The sequence below is a fragment of the Chiloscyllium plagiosum genome, unplaced genomic scaffold (assembly GCF_037043375.1).
Source record: "Chiloscyllium plagiosum isolate Xiang-an unplaced genomic scaffold, Cpla_swu_hap1 HiC_scaffold_35, whole genome shotgun sequence".
In the NCBI taxonomy this organism is placed as follows: Eukaryota; Metazoa; Chordata; class Chondrichthyes; order Orectolobiformes; family Hemiscylliidae; genus Chiloscyllium; species Chiloscyllium plagiosum.
Window position 1 is genome coordinate 39,470,920 of NW_028270173.1, and position 27,290 is coordinate 39,498,209.

The following is a 27,290-nucleotide window of genomic DNA, read 5'->3' on the forward strand; positions in this document are numbered from 1 at the left end:
ATCCATGTCACTGACTATTGCACATTCCTGTCTCTCTGGCACCATTGTTCATCCTCCAGCATTATCCACTCCATGCGACAGTCCATCACCACTAACCATCCTTAACCACTGATGATCCCCGTAGTATTTTCCACCTCACACAGCTGACAATTGCATACCACTGTCCATTCTGTCTGTACAGCATGCAAAACAACACTTTTCATGGTATCTTGGTACATGAATCAATAATAAATCAAATCAAATCTTCGACATTCATTCAACAACACAGATCATAACACATCACTGGCCATCCAAACTCAATGCCTATCTACATCTCAATCCATACCATACTTCAGTCCATCGCACACCATTGTCCATCTCACACCACTGTCAGTTCAAAAATTCTGTCTATTCTAACCACTGTCCAATACACTACCGTCCATCCCTCACCACCTTCCAATGCACATCGCTGTCTATCCCACACACTGTCCATGCCACTTACAGTCCCTCCAACAATTCTGTCCATCCTAATGACTGACAATCCCACACCACTGTCCATTTTACACCACTGTGTATCCCAAATCACCGCCCATCCCACATCACTGTCCATCCTGACCACTATCCTTTGGATTCTGTCCATTCCAGCCATTGTCCACCCTGACCACTGTTCCTCCCATACTACTGGCTGTCCCACAGCTCTTATGTTGCCAGCTGAATGTACTGCTAGACCAGTGAGGTCCCAGAATGAAATTTGGATAGATCTTTCAAAGATATTTTAGTTAATGTATGGTTATTCACTGAAATATAGTCACACACGGCAGCAGATTTTTTTTACAGCAGAAATGTATTACACAAAACATAGTGCAAAATCAACCTTTTTAGATATAGAACTGATAGAAAGATCTCAAAATACCCGACAAAACAATGTTTCAACCTATTTGTTAACAACATCACTTTGCAGTGGTACAAATACAGATAAATTACATCTCAGGATCCAACCATAAAGCCATGGAATCTCCTTACATGAGTACTCAAAAATCTGAGTGCTTATACTTTCTCAGCTTTGAATAATGTGCAGTGTTCTAACTAAACATTCCTGGTCATGAGGTCGCATAAACTAAACTTTTCTGCTGATGTAATATATTTCCTTTAAGAAAACTTCTTTTGAGGAGAGAGAACATATTTGCTTCTTATCCAAGTCAGGTCGCCTCTAAACTGCCAACAAAGCCCCACAGTCTCTGGGTATCCTAAACTAAAACCTATCTTTGATTACCCTGAATCCAAAGCAATCTAATGGCCTTCAATTCTTACTCTGCTGGTCATAAGGCACTCCAGTATAAAACTTCTTCCATTAATGCTTCTGAAAGTCCTTCATCTCTGACACATACTGGATTAGATCAATCTTCTGAAAGAACAGCCTGACCTTTTTTTTAAAATAATAAATAGAACTTCACGAAAGTGCTCAACACCCACTTGCTGCTGTTTTTTTTTAATCCAATCCCTCTCTCTGTCTCTCTATACATAAATAAACCTTTTTCATCACATTTCTTCCCGAAGTAGCATTGCCATTTCCCATCAAAAATTCTTATTAACTCTATTTCTATGTTATATTAACAGTAATATATTTGCATTAAACATGCAAAGAATTAATGGTAACTTATTGCACCCAGGTCCATTTGAATTGTAGCATTCAATATCCTTCACATATATGCTAGTTAAAATGTCAGCTTCACCATTGTCGTTTCTCAGGTGCATGAATTATTAATAAATTGTATGGCTGAAGGATTAAACTCCACCAAAACAATGATAAGTTATTTTCCTGAAATTTCTCCAAAAGCAACAGGTTGCAGCCCATATAATGATAGTATCTTCAGTGTTGTTGGCAATTTAGATTTCAAACCAAAGTGGTGCCAATGCAAGACCCAATGTCCCTTTGTGTACCAACAAATATTTCTTTTGAAATTTCTTTGAAAATTACCTGAAAGGCTATGCCATCCCCTTTTCTGAGTCTTGTTATAAAATAGCACCCACAAGAATGTCATTGGCATTAGCAGCCAGTTTGAGTGGCATCTCAAACATTGCCAAAGTCATGAAGTTGTTGGTACAGCATTCAAGTTGTAAAAGGTACTATGACTTTTTAAATGTCTATTCAATTTTTCTGTCTTTCAATAACAAATGGATCATAAGAACATAGCAGTTATGAAGATTGGAACAAATAAGTCACATTTGCTTGGCCATTTCACTCTGGGCTGGATTTATAAGCAAAGTGGTATTTGCATCCAAGCAACAGTTCAAGCAATTGGTATAAATGATCTTCCAAGGTCTGGTCGAAATACCACCAAGCCATCAATATAAACCATGTAGTCACTCTTGATGACTTCATTGATTTATCATTGGGACTTTGTTGGTGCATTTTTAATTCCAAACTTGACTCTGCATTGATAAAGTGCATCTGGAATTACAAAAGCTGCTATTTCTGTGACTTTATCAATGAAAGAAGCATGCCAAAATCCTTTTAGTAAGTAAATTTTGGTGATGAATCGTGCATATCCAATTTTTTTCAGTGCTGTCCTCCAATCCTGGAATAGGGCATTAATCCAATTTTGCTGCTGTATTGACTTTGGATCCTAAAAATTCTGTATTGATTATTGTAATCAGTTTTGGCATCATCACAGTAAGTGAACTCCAGCTACTAGCTCTCAGTTCAATATTATAATTGTCCATTATGAATTTAATCTCTCTTCTCACTTGAGTAAATTTGTCTGGACTAAGTCTTTTTACAGTCAATAAATTTTCTATATTAGTATCTTGAATAAGCAAATATGCTTTGCATTGCCTATTTACAAAATTTGGTATATTAATCTCTAAGAGTCCTTGTAAGTCACTTAGATGCATTTCTGGAAAATAAAATATCATGCTATCTAACATCTCAAACATTTCTATTTTATCCAATCTGATTTCTGGAGCATCAACTTTTGAGTTTCAATTTTTGATTCACTTTCCCACTGTGCTGGTGTCTTCATTTCATTGTTTCTTTCCTTCTCTATTATAAATGCATTGTCTCATGACTAGCTTCCCTGTCATAAGAGGTCTTTAATGTATGAACATGAGACACTTGCTGATTTGTCATTCTGCCTGGAGTACTCACTACAAAACTTACATTGTTTAGTTTCTTATTGATTTGATAAAATTTAGTGATTCTTGCTTTTAATGATTCCCCAGTGACAAGTAACAACACAAATACCTCATCTCCAGTATTAAAACTTTGGCCTATTTACCTAATCTAGGTTTCATTGTTTGTTGAGCACGAGTCAAATGTATGTTTTTGGCAAAATTACATGATTTGGTTAATTTCTATTGAATCTCCAATGTAGGCAAGGAGTCTCTGAATTTTGTTTTATTTGTTTTTGTTTTATCTGTTTGGGTGATCCTCTCTTTATCAGTTCAGAAGGACTGATTTCTGTGGGCTTATTAGGAGCATCCTTAATGGCACTCAGTAGTAATTTAAAAAAATATAATTCCATTACCTTAATTGCGGAACATTCCTGACAATAAGGTCTAATTAGATCTTTAAAGTTTGATGTCACCGTTCCAATGTACTTTGAGATTGTGGTTGATAAGGAGAAGATGTAAATTGTTTATTTTTAATCTATCCAATATTTCTTTACATTTTTATGACATAAATTTTAACATTTGCTCTCCCTGTATTTCTTTAGCAGCAATAGTTGGTTGAAAACAATCTATCTTTTCTACAGCTGTTTTTGCAGCAATCTTTTCTAAAGTCACTGAGTCAGAGATATTCGTAATGATTAAAATATGTTGATTCCCATTCCTGTTTTTAAGTAGGCATCCTACAAAATCTTTTTGGTGCACCCCCAAATGATATTTTGAAAGGTGGTAACTGGATTAATGACACACGTTTAATTAATGTTTGGCACATCCCCAGTACTTGACATGTTTGAAATGTCTTACAAAATATAACAAAGTATGTGACCATATCTTTATGAAATCCTGGCTTAAAAAAAAAATTTAGCCTGTGTTTCCCCAATACCTAAGTGACCTACCATTAGAATTTTATGAGCCACAGAAACACTCATGACACGTGATGAAACATTCTCCATTCCTCATCAGCTTGAATTTGAGGTGGTCTTCACTTCCTCAATTGTCTTTTAACTTGCAAAGGAGCAACATGCAGGTACTAATTCTGATTTAATTTTTGAGTGAGCTTATTAGTATAACCTTTTATTTAAGGCCTTTTATTTGCATTTCTATTAAAGAAAATGGTTAAAGATGTCAGACTCATTCTCTTCATCTTTGTCCAGTTTATTTGCATATTCAAATCTTGTACCTGATTCTAAGCTATTGTCTTTTTTATAATTGACTCTTCCTCTCTAATTCAATAAGCCTAAAGTCTAGTCCCAAAACAGTCAGGAAACAATACTAGATATTCCTCCTGTACAATATCAGCTTCTTCTACCTCTACAGGTGTCTACACTGCTCTCAGTAAAGTAATTAGTTTTGAACTAGCTGGATGATTTCCCAAGATAAGATTTTCCCACCTCAGACGACTGACTGTGTGGAGTTTGCACGTTCTCCCCGTGTCTGCGTGGGTTTCCTCCGGGTGCTCCGGTTTCCTCCCACAGTCCTAAAGATGTGCAGGTCAGGTGAATTGGCCATGCTAAATTGCCCGTAGTGTTAGTTAAGGGGTAGATGTAGATGTAGGGGTATGGGTGGGTTGCGCTTCGGCGGGGCGGTGTGGACTTGTTGGGCCGAAGGGCCTGTTTCCACACTGTAAGTAATCTAATCTAATCTAATCTAATCTAATCTAATCTAATCTAATCTAATCTAATCTTCTTCAAGATTGAATTGCTATACAAAGATTTGTTTCATTACTCCAACTACAAAGATTCTATTTGTGAAATCATTCTTTAATCTGACTATATAATGGAACTGATTTGTAACCTCCATGTGGACGTAACATTAATATTTTCTCCTTGATTAACTCCTCTAGAAGACAATATTATTATCAAACATCATCAGTGACTGAATTGCTATAGTGTCCATCAATATCTTTATTGGTTTACCCCTTTGGTTTGAAACCAAAGGAAATTTCTGTTCCTTTGACATAAAAGGAACAGGATCTCCAATGGCTTGATTCTTTTTTAAAAAAAATCAACATTCAATGAGTAATGACTGTCCTGAGTCATCTCTCTACATAGCGCACCCTAGGTAAACATGTTCCCTTTGTACTTCGACTGCAGTTTTAATACCTAGTTTCTCTCCTGATGCCCTCTTTTCTGAGGATACCTTAGATGTTCCAGCTACTGCAATGGGTTTCCCATTCACCTTCCAGCAAATGACTTTGGTATTTCGCATCCAATTACAATGTAAACACGTTAACTTGTTCAAATTAGTTTTTGGTTCTAGCTCTTTTATTACTCATTGTTACCTGAAACTGGCACCTCTTCCATCTACAGATTTTCTATTTCTCTAATTTTCTTATGGATTGCCCTATGGCTATCTCCCCAACTTTTGGAATTGCTTCTCTGATCTTTAACAGTTGACATTCTCTAAACGAGTTTTCAAGTTGTAGGAATGCTAATTTTGAATATTCCCCTGTCATACCTTCCTTAATGTTCTGAAAATGTTCCTCTATCTTCACCGAACAAAACCACTGATCCCACAACATTTACTTTTCTCTTGCATATTCTACACATGTCTAGTTAGGCTTGATTTTTTGTGTTTCTCAATAATAATTGACCATCTTTAAGGACAATCTCATAAGCATTCAGTATTCTTTTTTAGCAGTTTCATCGTTTGCAGACTGTTCTTTTGACAAATTTGTGTACAAACTGTCGGTGTCCAAACATTCTGTGGCATCAAAGTCTGTGAATCTTTTTATCACTTTATCAGCCAATTTACCTTTGCAAATGAGGTGAGATAGCTCCTTACTCCATGCTCTGTAAGTTTAGACCACAAGTGCAGATTTTTAGATAAATCATTTGCTTCATTTAATCAGAATTAGCCTCTGAGTTGCTAACTCTTTGTTCTTTCTTTGCTGAAAACATTTCTCTGGCCAAGTCACGTTGTCTGAGTTCTCTCTCTTTGGAGTTCAAGTTCTCTTAAGCCCATCTCCCTTTCCACTGCTGCTTCCCTTTCCTTCTCCTCCCTTTCCAATTCCTCTCTCTTCATTTTTGTTTCTATTTTTCTGCCAACTCAAACCTTTTCAGTTTCCTCTCTCTTCCTGTTTTTTTTCTCAACTTCAAGATTATTTTTTCACTTTCAATTGTATCTTAGCTAATTCCAACTTTGACATTTCAATTCCAAGTTTCCCTTTTTCAGAATGTTAGATCATCACTTTCAGCATCTCCTGTTTGCATGGTCCTAGTAACATTTCTACCTTTAGTTTAGCTCTTAGCCTTTCATTTGTCATCACTTATTGGTATTATTCTCTATTCAGGGTTCTTTTTTAGTTGCATTTTTATAAAAGAAAAGCTTCACTGCCTGTATCCTCATCCCATTTATTTAAATTTTCAAAATTGGTATCTGATTACTGAATTTCCAAGTTATTTCCCTTTTTATAGACCCTTACTTTCTAACTTTATGAGCCTGGAATCTGATCCCTAAGCAATCAGGAAACAATGCAAGATATTCCTCCTGTACCATCTCAGCCTCTTCTACCTCCATTACTCTTTGTGAAGAAATTAGTTTTGAAGTAGCTAGATGATTTCCCAAGGTAAGATCAAATTGCTTTCGAAAGACTTGTTTCGTCACTCCAACTACAACTTTTCCATTTGTGAATTCATTCTTTAATCTGATTCTATATAATGGAATTGATTTGTAACCTCCATGTTGTAACCTCCATATACCTGAAAATAATATCTTCTCCGTAATTTCAAATAATAACTGTTGTGTACTTTACTCCCAGTAAACTCTCCACAACGCTCAAAGGCAATTTGACATTCTATTCCATGCAATAAATTTCCCACAACTCTCCACTTTTTCACATTTGTCTCCATTTATCTATTTCTATCAAAGAAGCAAATCCAATTGAAATCCAAACAAAATAACGCCAAAAATCTGAAACAAAGCAGAAACTGCTGGATAAACACAGTAAGCCTAGGCAGCATCTGTGGAGAGAGAAACAGATTTAAAGTTTCGAGTCCAAATAATCTTCTTTGGAAATTGAAACATTAACCCTTCTCTCTTCATTGTTGCTGCCTTGGCTTACTGTGTTTATCCAGTGCTGTTATTCCTTCTTAAATTCAAAAATTTCAAATCCCAGCTGAGAGCTGTCACTTGTGAGTTGCCCAGCTGACTGTGCAATGGAGAAGTCAGACTCCAGAATTAAATCTGACCTGAAAGATTTTTTTGCTATTTTCATTTATGTGGTAGTCATTCAATGGTACAGAGTCACATGGTACAATGATAACAATAAGTCAATCAATTAATAAACCTGGAGAAATTACATCTCTATATTAAATCTTTAACTTAACAGTTCTGATTCTCTCTCTCCACTGTCAACAACTCGGCTAACTCCCTTTTACTTACTTGTGAACTGTGGACTCTTCTTACTTGAATGCTCACAAAACTGAGAGCTTAGACTTTCTCAGCTGCTGATACCAATATGGTTCTAACCAAATCTCCTGATCTGAAAGTTATACAAACCAAACTTTTCTACAGCGATAATTTACTCCCTTAACTGCTTTGAGAAAACTCTTTTCTAAAAAGAAGGTATATTTACTTCTGACCCTGGATAACTCTGAACTGTTCTAAAACCTCAGTCTCTGGCTTCCCAAAGCTAAAATCAATTTTTGATTACCACAAGGGGGAAAAATTAATAGTCTACAATGTTTACTCCACCTGTTTTAAACCAACACTGTATTTAAAAAATGTAATTAACACCTCAGGAGGTCCCCGCTGTCTGACAGATACTGGGCAAAATTACTGTCCATGACAAATCATTCGCAATGACACACTGTGAACTATCCCTCACCAATGTATGTCCAATTTCTATCTTCCTCCTCAGACCATCTGACATCAGTATCCATCCAATACCCCTGTACATGACAGGGATTAACTTACCATTAACCATCACATGCCACTTTCCATCCCACATCACTGTCCACTCTACTGACTGTGCTGCATAACTTTACAATGCACCCCAGCCCATCCTACACATCCATCCATCCGTCAGTACAGATCAGCCAACATCACTGGACAACACACATCACTGGCCATCTTCCAAACCACTGATCATTCCCAATTGGGAGTCTATTCCTGACACAGGCCCTCATAAACTAACCATTTCAATGCACTGATTCTCCCACCTCACACTGAGCAACACACACCACTGACTAGAGCACACCACTGCAAAAAGGCATCCATTCCACACCATTTGTAGCTCTCACTCTTGAGCAATGGTTCAGCACCAACCATTGCTCAACACTGACCATCCCACTCCACTGACCATCCCACTCCACTGAGCATCCCACACCACTGACAATTCCACACCACTGGCCATACCACAGAATCACTATCACGCACCCAACCACCTCTCACATTGATTGTGCCATGTCACTGATCCTCGCACAGCACTCAATACTACACACCTGATCACCTCACACACTGATACACCCACATCACTGACAGACCCATACCATTAAACATAACCAATGACTGCTCATCTCATACCACTATCTATCTTAAACCACTCTCCTCTTCTCATAATGCTGCCTGTCCAACACCACTGACTATCACACACCTCTATCTAACTGACCACAATTACAATCTTACACCACTAATTACTCACACCACTTTACATAATGACCTCTGTCAATGCAACCCTGAGTCCTTTCCTCACTGCTGACCTTCCTGGCTCATGAGTGACCATCATTCAACTCTCACCATCTCACACCACCCTCTGTCCTATACTACTATCCAGCCTAGGCCATAGTCCACTTCTTGTCTCTGAACATTCCTCAGCATTGATCATGCTACATCTGAACCCATTAATTACCACTGACCATCACACAACAGGGACCATCCCATACCAGAAACCAGGCCACCACAGTGTGCATCCCACATAATGCTCCATCATACATCACTGATCATCCCACATCACTGTCTATTCTTTATTACTGTCCAGGACACACTACTGAATATCCCATAAGTCAGACAACCCCACCCCATTGTCTGTTACTCACCACTGACCATCTCACACCATATTCCAAACCACACCAGTAACCACCTTGGCACACTGACCATCCCTTACAACTATCCATTCATTCCTACCACTGTCTATCTCAGACCTCTGTCCAGAAAAAGAAAACTGACAATCCCTCACCACTGACCATCCACGGTGTTCATCCCACATAGTTGACCATCCCCAACTATTGACCAGAATACACTATTGGCATCTCTCAAAACTGGCCATTCCACATCAAAGACCATGGTCCACTGCTCAGCACTGACCATCACACACTTGTGTCCAACACATATCATTGTCTAAGTTAAACATTTGGGAGATTGACAATGCCATACCACTTTCCAAACCACACCACTGTTCATCAGATAACATTGGCCATGCTACATCATTCTCCATCGATTATAACTGTCCATCCCACACCCCTGATCTACTCTTACTATTGTCTGTCTAATACCATGTCCTTCACTTGCAACTGACCAACCCTCACTGCTGATCATCCAACACCATGGCCCATCCTTCATCACTGGCCATACTTGACCACTTACCATCCCCCCGCAGTGCCCATCCCACAACACTGACCATTCCTGAGGCTTAACCATTCTACCCTACAATTCATTGCTCACCACTGTCTATCTCACACCACTGACCATCTCTCATCCCTGACAATCGCAAGTGTCCATCCCTTACTACTGACCATTCCTCAGTACTGCCTATCCTACATCACTGTCATCACTCATCGCTGTTCATCCCAAACCACTGACCATGCCATATCCATTCATCACTGCTGACCAAGCCACACCCACTGTCTATCACTCACCACCAACCAGTCCACAGCATTGACCACCATACACTATCTAACTCTGATGTAAACTCTTCTTGACTGTCAGGTTAGAATTCCTGAAGAAGGGCTTATGCCCGAAACGTCGATTCTCCTTCTCCTTGGATGCAGCCTGACCAGCTGCGCTTTTCCAGCAACACATTTTTAAGCTCTGATCTCCAGCATCTGCAGAACTCACTTTCATCTACATGGGCTCCCAGTGCAGGTTGCTGGTTATTATCACTCTGAAGAGCTTGATGCTCTTAACCTTTCTTTCTGATGTCAATGACCAATTCTTTAGTTTTGCCGACATCGAGAGAGAAAGAGGTTGTTGTCATTGCTCCACGTCACCAAGCCCTCTATCTGCCTTCTGTACTTACACTCATCATTGCTAGAATGATCGTTACTCACAATGGGCCATCCTTCGATATGGACCATCACAACCAATAATCCATCTCCGATTACCATTGGCAATTGTTCGTTTGAGACTTTAACCAGTAAGGCAAAAAGAGACCATTCAAAGCAGTTACTCAGTAAACTTATGTTATAAATACTTCAGTACACAGCAGGGCAGTGACTTTACTGGGATGCTATGAGACCTGTGCTGTGGTTCAGCTTTAAGCACAGGTTCGATACTGGGTGTCTGGTATCTCTCCATCATCTCTCGGGGCTTCTGCTGCTACATGGACAGCAGGATAATTTCAATTTCAAACTTAATGCAAAGCTGTTGTTTGATGATGTTTAACTCCCCTGGGCCAGATGGGATATACCAAAGGTTACTACGGGAAGTGAGGGAAGAGATTGCTGCGCCTTTGGCGATGATCTTTGTATCCTCACTGTCCAGTGGAGTAGTGCCAGATGATTGGAGGGTGGCAAATGCTACTGCCTTGTTCAAGAAAGGGAATAGGGATAACCCTGAAAATTACAGATCAACCAGTCTGATGCCAGTGATGGGCAAAGTATTGGACAGGATTCTGAAAGAGCAGATTTATGATTACTTGGAAAACCATTGTTTGATCAGAGATAGTCAGCATGGCTTTGTGAGGGGTAGGTCATGCCTCACAAACCTTACTGAATTCTTTGAGGATGTGACAAAACACATTGATTAAGGCAGAGCAGTGGATGTGGTGTACATGGATTTTAGCAAGGCGTTTAATAGGGTTTCCTGTAGTAGGTTCATTCAGAAAGCAAGGAGGCATAGGATACAGGGAAACCTCTCTAATACAGAATTGTCTGGCCCATAGAAGACAGAGGGTGGTGACCAGTGGTGTTCCACAGGGATCGGTTCTGGGACTTCTGATCATTGTGATTTTTTAGAAATGACTTGGCTGAGGAAGTGGAAGAGTGTGTTTGTAAGTTTGCCGATGACATGAAGGTTGATGGAGTGGTGGGTGTGCGGAATGCACTGCCAGCAGTGATAGTAGAGTTAGATACATTAGGGACATTTAAGCGATTCTTGGATAGGCACATGGAAGATAGTACAGTGAACGGTATGTAGGTTAGTCTGATCATAGAGTAGGATAAAAGGCCAGCACAATATCGAGGGCTGAAGGGCCTGTTGTGTGCTGCACTGTTCTATGTTAGCTCTTTCCAGGCCACAGCCTGATCAATTACAACATTAAATTCTGTTTGGACCCAATGAGGTGAGGTTATTGTTAATCGGTTTAAGGAATGGATGATGAATCTTGAACTAACTTTGAAGGGTAACGAATATTTACTGATGTCACCTCTTACTATCTCTTGACTAATCCTTTAAATTGTCAATTGGCCCATCCTTTCCATTTGATTTCGTTAGTGTCACTTTCATTAGCTTTTGCTTGGACAAGAGGCGAAATGATGGTATGTTTGTTATCAGTTTGTTTTTGGAATGAGCATGTCTGTTATGAAACCCAGTGATTGACACTTATTGAAGTAAGTCTTCAGAGGCCAGCATCCCATCACAAATCATTCTTTATGAACGACAACAGCACGGCTTCTCGCTGGGTCAGGCATTTGGTTGGCGGGGGAGGGGGGGTGGGGTGGGAGTGCTCAATATCCCTGACATTCACCCTTTTCTGTCAGCCAGGGCTCCCTTTTCGGGGACCATAACAGCCCCAATCAGGGAACTCATAGTCTATGAGGCCCAACTAGACATAGGATGGTTCAATTCCTTGGAGAGCCTCCCACGGTACTTTAACAAGGGGTCAGATTCCCCCAACTGGGAATCCCATGTGGGAGGCACGTAACTCCAGGGATCTCACCTCTTGCACCTGGAGCACCTCGATAGACATTCCCTCCCTTCTCCAGGACGTGGAAATGTTGAGGCAGCTACTTCTGCCGTGCCCATCTCTGATTCAAAGACAATGTCTGATGGAGAGGGTGAATCAACAGGTCACTAAATTATTCCTGAAGGCTCTGAAGGGCAGGGCTGGGTTTGCTCCTGCACAGCCTGTGAATTTGCAGCTTGCAAATAGTCAAGATGCTTATTCAGGATAGTCAGACCCGCCCAAACTTTAAAAGTCCCTGTTTCTGACCTTATGTCGACCATGTCTCTTACCCATGCGGGGCCATTTCCGTGATTCTTGAACCAAAATGTTACTAACAGGTATCAGAATGTCTCTCACCCTTGGCGAAGTCCTGGGTTTTTCTTTGGAGTTCCAGATCCTGTTTCACCCCAACTCCCACCCTCAATGTGTGGCAAAAGACATGTGCGGTTTTCCTATCATCACTCCAGTGTTTGACGAATGGACTCTGTGCAAGTGCAGCCAGTTTGAGTGGGTGTCTACAATGGCTAAAAGCATCGAATCCATGTACAGGCCTGCAGAGTGGACATACAACTGACTCCAAGGCTTACCCAGCCGTTCCCAAGGAGGTGGGGAAGATACTGGTGATCATTTTTGCCCTTTTAACACTCTGGGCACTAGCCACCAGCACAGCTATATCTCCATGCAAGCCTAGCCACCAGACTTAAATTCTTGCCAACATCTGCAAGAATAATAGGGTAGTTATGGTAGGGGATTTTAACTTTCCAAACATCGACTGGGACTGCCATAGTGTTAAAGGTTTAGATGGAGAGGAATTTCTTAAGTGTGTACAAGACAATTTTCTGATTCAGTATGTGGATGTACCTACTAGAGAAAGTGCAAAACTTGACCTACTCTTGGGAAATAAGGCAGGGCAGGTGACTGAGGTGTCAGTGGGGGAGCACTTTGGGGCCAGCAACCATAATTCTATTCGTTTTAAAATTGAAGGTTTGGTTAAGAAAAAGAAGGAAGCATATGTCAGGTATAGACAGGATAGATCGAGTGAATCCTTAGAAGAGTATAAAGAAAGTAGGAGTATACTTAAGAGGAAATCAGGACGGCAAAACGGGGACATGAGATAGCTTTGGCAAATAGAATTAAGGAGAATTCAAAGGGTTTTTACAAATATATTAAGGACAAAAGGGTAACTAGGGAGAGAATAGGGCCCCCCAAAGATCAGCAAGGAGGCCTTTGTGTGGAGACACAGAAAAAGGGGGAGATACTAAATGAATATTTTGCATCAGTATTTACTGTGGAAAAGGATGTGGAAGATATAAACTGTAGGGAAATAGATGGCGACATCTTGCAAAATGTCCAGATTACAGAGGAGGAAGTGCTGGATATCTTGAAACGGTTAAAAGTGGATAAATCCCCAGGACCTGATCAGGTGTACCCGAGAACTCTGTGGGAAGCTTGAGAAGTGATTGCTGGGCCTCTTGCTGAGATATTTGTCTCATCGATAGTCACAGGTGAGGTGCAGGAAGAATGGAGGTTGGGAAATGTGGTGCCACTGTTTAAGAAGGGCGGTAAAGACAAGCCAGGGAACTATAGACCAGTGAGCCTGACCGCGGTGGTGGGCAAGTTGCTGGAGGCAATCCTGAGGGACAGGATGTACATGTATTTGGAAAGGCAAGGACTGATTCGGGATAGTCAACTCAGGTAGTGTACAAAATCCATGCAAGGACTGCACAAAACACTACATAGGACAAACAGGAAGACAGCTAACGATCCACATCCATGAACACCAACACCACCACGAAATGACACGACCAGCTATCCTTAGTAGCCACACATGCAGATGACAAGCAACATGAATTCGACTGGGACAACACTACTATTATAGGACAAGCCAAACAGAGAACAGCCAGGGAATTCCTAGAGGCATGGCACTCATTCACAGATTCAATCAATAAGCACATCGACCTGGACCCAATATACCGGCCACTGCAACGGACAGCTGGAACTGACAACCAGAAGCGGCAGATTCAAACCACTACAAATGCCGGAGGAAAGATCACTGAAGCACTTCACAGGAGGCTCCCAAGCACTGAGAATGTCACCTCGACAGGGGACGAAACGTCTGCAACACAAATTCCCAGCTCGGCGAACAGAACCACAACAACGAGCACCCGAGCTACAAATCTTCTCACAAACTTTGAACTGATTAGCAAGGTTAGATCTCATGGAATACAGGGAGAACTAGCCACTTGGATACAGAACTGGCTCAGAAGACAGAGGGTGGTGGTGGAGGGTTGTTTTTCAGACTGGAGGCCTGTGACCAGTGGAGTGCCACAAGGATCGGTGCTGGGCCCTCTACTTTTTGTCATTTACATAAATGATTTGGATGCGAGCATAAGAGGTACAGTTAGTAAGTTTGCAGATGACACTAAAATTGGAGGTGTAGCGGACAGCGAAGAGGGTTACCTCAGATTACAACAGGATCTGGACCAGATGGGCCAATGGGCTGAGAAGTGGCAGATGGAGTTTAATTCAGATAAATGCAAGGTGCTGCATTTTGGGAAAGCAAATCTTAGCAGGACTTATACACTTAATGGTAAAGTCCTAGGGAGTGTTGCTGAACAAAGAGACCTTGGAGTGCATGTTCATAGCTCCTTGAAGTCGCAGGTAAATAGGATAGTGAAGAAGGCGTTTGGTATGTTTTCTTTTATTGGTCAGAGTATTGAGTACAGGAGTTGAGAAGTCATGTTGCAGCTGTACAGGACATTGGTTAGGCCACTGTTGGAATATTGCGTGCAATTCTGTTCTCCTTCCTATCGGAAATATGTTGTGAAAATTGAAAGGGCACAGAAAAGGTTTACAAGGATTTTGCCTGGGTTGGAGGATCTGAGCTATAGGGAGAGGCTGAACAGGCTGGGGCTGTTTTCCCTGGAGTGTCAGAGGCTGAGGGGTGACCTTATAAAGGTTTACAAAATCATGAGGGTCATGGAGAGGGTAAATGGACAAAGTCTTGTCCCTGGGGTGGGGGAGTCCAGAACTGGAGGGCATAGGTTTAGGGTGAGAGGGAAAAGTTATAAAAGAGACCTAAGGGGCAACTTTTTCATGCAGAGGGTGGTACGTGTATGGAATGAGCTGACAGGGATGTGGTGGAGGCTGGTACAATTACAACATTTAAGAGACATTTGGATGGGTATATGAATAGGAAGGGTTTGGAGGGATATGGGCCGGGCGCTGGCAGGTGGGACTAGATTGGGTTGGGATATCTGGTCAGCATGGACGGGTTGGACCGAAGGGTCTGTTTCCATGCTGTCCAACTCTACGACTCTATCTCCATCTTAGACACCCCTGGAGGAGTTCAGCCCAGTATCTGGTGTCAACCTTTTTCTTGGGACAATCATACTTGTTCCACATAGAAATATGCCATTCTCTACAGTGAGCTGGCCTCTCTGGGTCCAGACATGTTTCAATTTTAGTTGCGAAGGTCCTTCAGTTACACCCATTTTGCATAGTCACAATAAATATCCTGCCGATGGTCTCTAATCATCTTGTTAAGGGTTAAATCAAATTCACAAGCTTCTGCCAGTCATCTTAACCTCGTCCGAAACCCTAATGTGGATTTCCCCAGTTCTTGAATTGCCAAGTAAAAGTGAAAGCATCTCGGAATTAGAGGGCCATAATGTTCTTTAATTATGTCACTCAATTCTTGAAATGTTTTAGCATCTGGTGCTTCAAGAAAAGTCAGGCCCCTAATGTCAGAAAAAGCTGCAGCTCCACAAGCTGTCAGGAGAATTGCATGTTGCTTTTCCTGTTTGCCACAATGTCATTTGCCCAGAAAAAATAATGTATTCTTTCCACGAACTGGGCCCAGTCCTCGATGGTAGGGTCGAATGAGTCAGGCTTCCCAAACAGAGGCAGAATGTATGAAAATGCTTACCCGTGTCTTCAAAATGATTGCTGCGAGTGAGTTCCTTCAGGATTGTGCTTTACTCTCTTTGCAACTGAAATAACTCTTCAGCGGCTGACATCGCATCATCAATCGCCCTTCATTTGCAAATGCCCAGAGCTCTTGACAATAGCGCTACCTCTCACTGAGTCAGGCATTCAGGGGCTCAATATCCCTAATCTTCATCCTTTTAACCCAGCCAGGGCTCCTTGCTTGGACCAGATTAACAACCCAAAATCAGGGAACTCATACTCTACGCGATTCAGCTCTTTGATCTTGTTACAATCATTGCACTCATAATCTCAATCTTTGCTAAATGGGCAAATATCCTGTTAAACCATATACTTCTTAATGAACACCCATTCTTTCTTACAGTCGACATGTTAGGTGAAGTCTTTTGTGCTATCTCTCCAGTGTTTGAATAGTTGGAAAGAGTTTTTAATTACCTTTTTTGAAAAAAAAAGTGTAAAATGTTGCTTATAATCTTAAAACTAGATAAAGAATGCAGAACACAAAGTACTATTCTGGGCAAATTGATGTCTGTCTTGTCTAAAAAGAGTGGAGTAGTGAAATATTCTCAGGTTCATATAATATCAGATTAAATATTGAATATTTTTTGTGCGATTATAACTAAATTAATTATCTACTGTTAGTTTCCCTACTAATCCTGCACTACCCCATCCCACAGTCTATCTTTCTGCAGTGATCGTCACACACCCCACTGTGCAACCAACATAACTTTATATCCCTTACCACTGTTCATCTCCTTCATCATTGATCATCATCTAGAGCGAATTATATAATGAACGGAAGAGCCTTGAGAAAAGTTGATGGACAGAGAGATCTTGGAGTGCAGGTCCATTGTACCCTGAAGATTGCTGCACAGGTGGATAGAGTGGTCAAGAAGGCATATAGTAGGCTTGCCTTCATCGGACGGGGTATTGAGTATAAGAGCTGGCAAGTCATGTTAACATTGTACAAGACATTGGTTCAGCCGCATTTAGAATACTGTGTACAGTTCTGGTCGCCACATTACCAAAAGGATGTGGACGCTTCGGAGAGGGTGCAGAGAAGGTTTACGAGGATGTTGCCTGGCATGGAAGGTGCTAGCTATGAAGAGGGGTTGAGTAGGTTAGGTTTATTTTCACTAGAAAAAAGGAGATTGAGGGGGGACCTGATTGTGGTTTGTAAAATCCTGAAGGATATAGACAGGGTGGATAGAGACAAGCTTTTTCCCAGGGTGAAGGATTCAATAACGAGAGGTCACGCTTTCAAGGTGAGAGGTGGAAAGTTTAAGGGGGTTACACGCGGCAAGTACTTCACACAGATGGTGGTGGGCATCTGGAACGCATTGCCAGCAGAGGTGGTAGAGGCAGGCACGGTAGATTCATTTAAGATGGGTCTGGACAAATGCGTGAGTAGGTGGGGAGTAGAGGGATACAGATGCTTAGGAATTAACCGACAGATTTGGACAGTCGATTTGGATCGGCTCAGGCTTGTTCCTGGGCTGTAAATTTTCTTTGGCCTCTTTGTTCTTTGTATCCAACATTGACAACTCACATCACTGTCAAATGCAACTAAGTATCCCACAACATTGTCTATTCCTCATCACTGACTTATCCCACACAATGCCTATACCACATGACTGTCCATTGTCTAAAACTAACCAGCTCACACCACTTGCCAACACACACTACTATCCATCTTATAACCTCCACTGACCACCCTACAGCACTATTCAACCTTCAAAAATTTCCATCGAAAACAATGCCAATCACACATCATTGACTATTCCTCAGAACTGACCATCACACCGCACTGTCTACCCTACAACACTGTCCATTCCACATCATGGTCACTTCCTGCCACTGTAACTCCAGAGCACACCACTGAATAGGCACCACCATGACCAATCTCACTCCACTGACCATCGCACACGAGTAATTGTCCACAATGATTATATAACAATGAATGCCACCACTCCAAATTCTAACCACCACACCACTGTGCATCACTTATCACACATCCAACACCTCTGTCCATCTAACACCACAGTTCATCGAACATCACTGTCCATCTAACACCACTGCACATCTAACACCACTGTCCATCTAACACCACTGTTCATCGAACATCACTGTCCATCTAACACCACTGCACATCCAACACCACTACCCATCTAACACCACTGCCCATCTAACACCACTGTCCATCTACCACCACTGTCCATCTAACACCACTGTCCATCCAGCACCACTTCGCATCTAACACCACTGCCCATCCAACACAACTACCCATCCAACACCACTGCCCATCCAACACCACTGCCCATCCAACACCACTGCCCATCTAACACCACTGCTCATCCAACACAACTACCCATCCAACACCACTACCCACCCAACACCACTGCCCATCTAACACGACTATCCATCTAACACCACTGTCCATCTAACACCACTGCACATCTAACACGACTATCCATCTAACACCATTGTCCATCTAACACCACTGCACAACTAACACGACTATCCATCTAACACCACTGGCCATCCAGCACCACTGCCCATCTAACACAACTGTCCATCTAACACCACTGCCCATCCAACACCACTGCCCATCCAACACAACTACCCATCCAACACCACTGTCCATGTAACATCACTGTCCATCTAACACCACTGCCCATCCAACACCACAGCCCATCTAACACCACAGCCCATCTAACACCACTGTCCATCTAACACCACTGTTCATCGAACATCACTGTCCATCTAACACCACTGCACATCCAACACCACTGCCCATCTAACACCACTGTCCATCTAACACCACTGTTCATCGAACATCACTGTCCATCTAACACCACTGCACATCCAACACCACTGCCCATCTAACACCACTGCCCATCTAACACCACTGTCCATCTACCACCACTGTCCATCTAACACCACTGTCCATCCAGCACCACTTCGCATCTAACACCACTGCCCATCCAACACAACTACCCATCCCACACCACTGCCCATCCAACACCACTGCCCATCCAACACCACTGCCCATCTAACACCACTGCCCATCTAACACCACTGCCCATCCAACACCACTGCCCATCTAACACCACTGCTCATCCAACACAACTACCCATCCAACACCACTACCCACCCAACACCACTGCCCATCTAACACGACTATCCATCTAACACCACTGTCCATCTAACACCACTGCACATCTAACACGACTATCCATCTAACACCACTGTCCATCTAACACCACTGCACAACTAACACGACTATCCATCTAACACCACTGGCCATCCAGCACCACTGCCCATCTAACACAACTGTCCATCTAACACCACTGCCCATCCAACACCACTGCCCAACCAACACCACTGCCCATCCAACACAACTACCCATCCAACACCACTGTCCATGTAACACCACTGTCCATCTAACACCACTGTCCATCTAACACCACAGCCCATCTAACACCACTGTCCATGTAACACCACTGTCCATCTAACACCACTGTCCATCTAACACCACAGCCCATCTAACACCACAGCCCATCTAACACCACTGCCCATCTAACACCACTGACCATCTAACGCCACTGACCATCTAACACCATTGCCCATTCAACACCACTGCCCATCCAACACCATTGCCCATCCAACACCACTGTCCATCTAACACCACTGCCCATCTAACACCACTGCCCATCCAACACCATTGCCCATCCAACACCACTGCCCATCTAACACCATTGCCCATCCAACACCACTGCCCATCCAACACCACTGCCCATCTAACACCACTGTTCATCTAACATCACTGCCCATCTAACACCACTGTTCATCTAACATCACTGCCCATTCAACACCACTGCCCATCTAACACCACTGCCCACCTAACACCACTGCCAATCTCACACCACTGCACATCTAACACCACTGTCCATCTAACACCACTGACCATCATACACCACTGCCCATCCAACACAACTACCCATCCAACACCACAGCCCATCTAACACCACTGTCCATCTAACACCACAACCCATCTAACACCACTGCATATCTAACACCACTGTTCATTTAACACCACTGACCATCTAACACCACTGTCCATCTAACACCACTGTTCATCTAACATCACTGACCATCTAACACCACTGTTCATCTAACATCACTGCCCATCTAACACCACTGTTCATCTAACACCACTGACCATCTAACACCACTGTCTGTCTAACACCACTGCCCATCTACCACCACAACCCATCTAACACCACTGCATATCTAACACCACTGTCCACCTAACACCACTGCCCATCCAACACGACTATCCATCTAACACCACTACGCATCCAACACATCTGTCCATCTAACACCACTGTCCATCTAACACCACTGCCCGTCTAACACCACTGCCCGTCTAACACCACTGCCCATCCAACACCACTGTCCATCTAACATCACTGCCCATCCAACACCACTGCCCATACAACACCACTGCCCATACAACACCACTGCCCATCTAACACCACTACCCATCCAACACCACTGCCCATCTAACACCACCGCATATCTAACACGACTATCCATCCAGCACAATTGCCCATCTAACACCACTGTCCATCAAACACCACTGCCCATCCAACACCACTGTCCATCCAACACCACTGCCCATCTAACACCACTGCCCACCAACACCATTGCCCATCTAACACCACTGCCCATCTAACACCACTGCCCATCCAACACCACTGTCTATCTAACACCACTACCTGTCCAACACCACTGGCCATCGAACACCACTGGGAATCTAAATCCTCTGTCCATCTAACACCATTGCCCATCCAACACCACTGCCCATCCAACACCCCTGCCCATCCAACACCACTGTTCATCTAACATCACTGCCCATCTAACACCACTGTTCATCTAACATCACTGCCCATTCAACACCACTGCCCATCTAACACCACTGCCCACCTAACACCACTGCCAATCTCACACCACTGCACATCTAACACCACTGTCCATCTAACACCACTGACCATCATACACCACTGCCCATCCAACACAACTACCCATCCAACACCACAGCCCATCTAACACCACTGTCCATCTAACACCACAACCCATCTAACACCACTGCATATCTAACACCACTGTTCATTTAACACCACTGTTCATTTAACACCACTGACCATCTAACACCACTGTCCATATAATACCACTACCCATCCAACACCACTGCCCATCTAACACCACTGCCCATCCAACACCACTGCCCATCTAACACCACTGCCCATCCAACACCACTGCCCATCCAACACCATTGCCCATCAAACACCACTGCCCATCCAACACCACTGTCCATCCAACACCACTGCCCATCTAACACCACTGCCCATCAAACACCACTGCCCATCCAACACCACTGTCCATCCAACACCACTGCCCATCCAACACCACTGTCCATCCAACACCACTGCCCATCTAACACCACTGCCCATCCAACACCATTGCCCATCCAACACCATTGCCCATCCAACACCACTGTCCATCTAACACCACTGCCCATCTAATACCACTACCCATCCAACACCACTGCCCATCTAACACCACTGCCCATCCAACACCACTGCCCATCTAACACCACTGCCCATCTAACACCATTGCCCATCCAACACCACTGCCCATCTAACACCACTGCCCATCCAACACCACTGCCCATCCAACACCACTGCCCATCCAACACCATTGCCCATCCAACACCACTGTCCATCTAACACCACTGCCCATCTAACACCACTGCCCATCCAACACCATTGCCCATCCAACACCACTGCCCATCTAACACCATTGCCCATCCAACACCACTGCCCATCCAACACCATTGCCCATCCAACACCACTGTCCATCTAACACCACTGTCCATCTAACACCGCTGTCCATCTAACACCACTGCCCATCCACCACCATCGAATGAACAGTAGTGGCTGGCTCCTACAGCTGACCAGTGCATGCCTTTGAAGATTTCACACCAAATGCTATCACCTCTGTCTGTCCATTCAACATGTCCAATGCTCATTGACCTTCCCACACTATTGACCTTCCAGCACCAGGGACCAATTTCCATTTCAACACACCCTGTAACTCAAGTCTTATTTTTCATTTCTAACTGTATCTTAACTAATTCTGGTTGTGAGAGTTCAATTTCAGCTTTCCTTCCTAATTGTAATTGTTGCATTGTGTCTTTAAGCAGCTCGTCCTTGCTGGATTATGCTTTTATTTCCAACTTTCAAGTTACCTGCTTACTCTCTCAGTTTAGCCTTTAAAAAGATTGCAAATATTTTATCTATCCATCAAGTCATGAAAAATTACACCTTTATCCAAACTGTCTATGTGTCTACTTAACAAATGCCTGGGTTTTTTTCCTTGTTGTGAACTATGCAGAAAATTCAATTAATTCTTACCAAAACTGCTGAAGTTATTTTTATTCCAAAATATGAGAGCCTAAACATTCTCAATTTTAATAACTGGCAGATTTCTAAGCAATCTCTCCCGGTTTGAAAGTTTTACAAACTAAATCCTACTGCTGATGTAACTGGTCTCCAAACCTCCCTAAACTCCTTGCAAGAGATAAGCCATACTAAATTCTAAATAGAATGCAGCTGAACTAAATTTTAAAGGAGATTTGCTATGATCTAGGTTCCTGCAAACCAAAAACAAAAGCTAATGGCCTTACATGTTTACAATATCTGTCATAAACCCAATAGTATAGACATATTTTCATTAAAAGCACAGTGGTCTAAAGCCAACTGCATTTTGACAAAATAGTTTGGATTAAGATCAGTTTTGAATTAAGATCAGGATTAAGATTTGGATTAATTTGGATTAAGATCAGGACTCACTGATCATGTTCTTTATTTCTCTTGAGTTCATGTGGTAGCAAACAATATATGTCTACCTCTATTGCTTTTGCTCCCAGCTGATCTTATGACTGTGCAAGTCAGCTCCAAGACGGAAATCTGGCTTTTTCTTTTTCTTGGTTTTAACAAGGTGTTCTTTCACTGAAATGCTACAGATTTGATTCCAACATGAAAACAGAAGTTTATTACATAAAATAAATGAAGCAAAAGATAGACTAAACCAAAATATGTACTATAACACATGTTTAACGATTCAGAAATACATGGTAGCATACAATCCCATTAATCTGAACAACACTCTTCCATATTACACCAGAGAGAATTTCCTCCTCTATTACTTCTGTAGGGTTTGACATAACTGTGGCTTCAATTCCCAGTCTTAAGACTCAGATAGCCTCTTCCTTGAGTCTTCATATAATTGAACATAGACTTTATCAGCTTCAACTAAACAGCTTTAGGATTTTGTCTAAATGCTTCTGGTCCCACAACTTTAAAAACTGAAATCCTTGCACTGCAGTAATCCATTGCTTCAGAGTTCCAGACTATCTCACTACTTCAGGAGCAACTGTCTTAAGCATCCAGCTTCAACCAAGACTTCTGCCAAAAGTGCCAAATGCAAACACAAAATCGTTGCTTCCACTGATGAGCGTTTCACAAAGCAAAACAAAAATCCTTGCAATTTCCAGAACTGACTAACCCTGAATGCCTAATGCACAATCCTTTACTTTGTTCAATCTTCCAACAAAAAAACAATTCCCATGAGCCTCTAAGAACGCTCTTTCTCAGACTGCTTCTTTTAAAGGACCTCACTATGTTGCAGAAATACTTAGGAGTTCATCATTAAACCCCTCCAGACACACTGACCAAACCAGCATGCTACTAATTCCAGGACCAAGTGCTAAGATATATGATATGACTATATAACACACAAACCTTACATCATGCTATTTTGTTATCTATTTTGTTATCTAACATCCAAAAATGTTATTGATATATAAATTATGCACTTTTTCACATTCACCACAGATCATTCCAAACTGTTTGCTCTCTCAGAGTGTGCCACTGACCATCCACCACCTCTGAACATCCCACTCCACTAACTGTTTGGCCTTCCCTACTGGCCATCCCACATCACTGACCAACTCACATCATCTGTCCATCCCTCGCCACTGACATTCCCACTCTACTGTTCATCTAACATTAGTTTACTGACCATCTCACACTATTGTTCCTCCACAGCACTATCCATCGTCACTGTCCATCTCAACCAGTGAGTGCAAGAGGGTATGCGAAGAACAGAGCCAGGCAAACATAAATAGGAGGTATCAACCTGTTGATGTTACAACATAGAATTAATTGTACATCAAGCAGCATGAGCAGCAAGTGATAGATAAGGCTGAGTGATTCTGAATGGATGAGATCTGCTAAAGCCATTGAGTCATAGAGATGTACAGCATGGAAACCATACCCTTCGGTCTAACCCGTCCATGCCGACCAGATATCCCAACTCAATCTAGTCCCACCTGCCAGCACCTGGCCCATATCCCTCTAAACCTTTCCTATTCATCATATCCCTCTAAACCCTTCCTATTCCTGATCTACCTTGGCCTCCTCTAGAGGGAATTTGCATCAATTGTCTTCAACCAGTCCGATTCACTCCACATGATATCAAGAAGTGGTTGGAGGCACCAGATACTGCAAAAGCTATGGGCCCTGGCAGCATTCTGGCAATAGTCCTGAAGACTTGTGCGCCAGGACTAGCTGTGTCGCTATCAAAGTCATTCCACTACATCTACAACACTGACGTCTAACTGAGAATGTGGAAACAAAAATTAGGACAAATCTAATTCAGCCAATTACCACCCTATCAGTCTACTCTCGATCATCAGTAATGTGATGGGATGTTCCATCAACAGTACTGTCAAACATCACCTGCTCAGCAATACCTGCTCAGTGATGCACAGTTTGGGGTCTGCCAGGGGCACTCAGCTCCAGATCTCATTACAGCCTTGGTTCAAACACGGATAAAATAGCTGAATTCCAGAGGGGAGGGAAGAGGGACAGCCCTTGGCATTAAGGCTGCACTTGACTGCGTGTAGCATCAAGACACCCGAGCAAAACTGGCATCGATGGGTATCAGGAGATAAGTTCTCCGCTAGTTAGCTCCATACCTGGCACATAGGAAGATGGTTGTGGCTGTGGGAGATCGATCAGTTCAGCTTCAGGGCATCTCTGCAAGAGTTCCTCAGGGTAGTGTCCTCAGGCTCAACCATCTTCAGCTGCTCCATCACTGTCATTCCCTGCATTAAAAGGTTAGAAGTGGGGATGTTCATCGATGATTGCACAGTGTTCAGCACCATTGACATCTTCCCAACCACCAAAACAGTCCATCCCATATGCAGCAAGTCCTGGAGTGTATCCAGTTTTATGTTGACAAGTGACAAGTAACAGGTGTATCACATAAATACCAGACAATTACTATCTCCAACAAGATTGAACTTAACCATCACTGTTTGACATTCAGTGACATTAACATTGCTGAGTCTCCCATTATCGACTTCCTGTGAATAACATTGAACGTTAATGGAACTGGACTAGCCATATGTATACAGTGCCGACAAGAGCAGGTCAGAGGCTAGGAATCCTGCAATGATTAACTCACCTCCTGGCTCCACAAAGCCTGTCCACCATCTACAAGGCACAGGTCAGGAGTGTGATGGAATGCTACCCATTTGCTTGGGTGAGTACGGCTCCAATAGCATTCAAGAAGGTCAACACTATCCAGGTCAAAACTGCCTGCTTGATTAGTACCACATCCACAAACCCTCATTCCCTCTCATTACAGAAGAACAGTAGCAGCAGTGTGTAACATCTACAAGATGCACCACTGAAATTTACCAAGGTTCCTTAAACAGCACATTCCCAACCCATGACCAGTTCCATCGATAAGGGCAAGTGCGGCAGATACATGGAAACACCACTAACTGCAAGATTCCTTCTGAGCCACTCACCATCTTGACTTAGAAATATACCATCATCCCTTACGTGTGGCTGAGTCAAAATCCTGGAATTTCCTCCCCAAGTATTAAGTGCCCACCTACATCAAATACCTAGCAGCATTCAAGAGGGCAGCTCACAATCACCTTCTCAAGGGCAACTAGAGCTGACACAGCCAGAAAAGTTCACATCTCAAAACAAAAGTCGACATGACTAACTATCCTACACCACAATCTATCTCTCACTGTTGGCAATCTTGCATTACTGCCGATCCCATATCATGATCCATCCCATCCGACTAACCATTCCCAAACCACTGGCCAGCTCTCATGACACTATCGCTGATGATTCCACTCCACCAGGCAGCACTGTTTATCCCACACCACGGCCTATCTCACTCCACTAAATATAATTTGCAACTGTCAGAACTGACCACCGCACACTACTGTCTATTCCACACAGTGACCATCTCACACCACTGTCCGTCCATCATCACTATCCAGCCATTACTGCTGGCATTCTCATTCTATGGACCATCCCTTACAACTCACAGTCCATCACACAAAACTTTCATCCCATACCATCCATCACCATTGACCTTCCAACACCACTGACTATTGCACATTACCACTCATAACTGACCAGGTCAGGCTACTATCCACCACCCACCACTGACTATCACACACCACAGTCCACCACTCAACACTTTCTGTCCCATACCTATGTACCATTGTCCTCCAACACTGACAATCTCTCTCGCTGTCCAATGGACACAACTCATTGCCCCAAATTCATGTTAATCCCATGTTTCTGTCCATTTCTCACTTCTGGCCAACACTCATCAAAGTATATTCTACGCCATTGTCCTTTCCACATTGCTGAAAGTCCCAAACCACTGACCATCTCACATCGCTGTCCACAGCACCACTGCCCATCCCACTTGACTGGGTTATAACTGACAACTGTCCAGCCCACCAAACTGACTGTCTCACACCACGGTCCAGTCTACACAAACTGACCATTCCTCATCATTCTTTGTCCCACACTTCTCACGACTGTACACTGATGTCCATCCCATAGCACTAACTGCCTCTCACCCGCCACGAATGACTGACTGCCATTCACCACTATACAAGCCACATCATTGACCAGATCACACC

At 42.8% G+C, this 27,290-nt stretch overlaps 1 protein-coding gene across 1 annotated transcript in view; it reads left to right on the plus strand.

Moving 5' to 3' along the window:
- The window catches only part of LOC148140679 (IgGFc-binding protein-like), a 189,055-nt gene that overhangs the window by 134,168 nt on the left and 27,597 nt on the right, over window positions 1-27,290 (plus strand). The window lies entirely within an intron of this gene.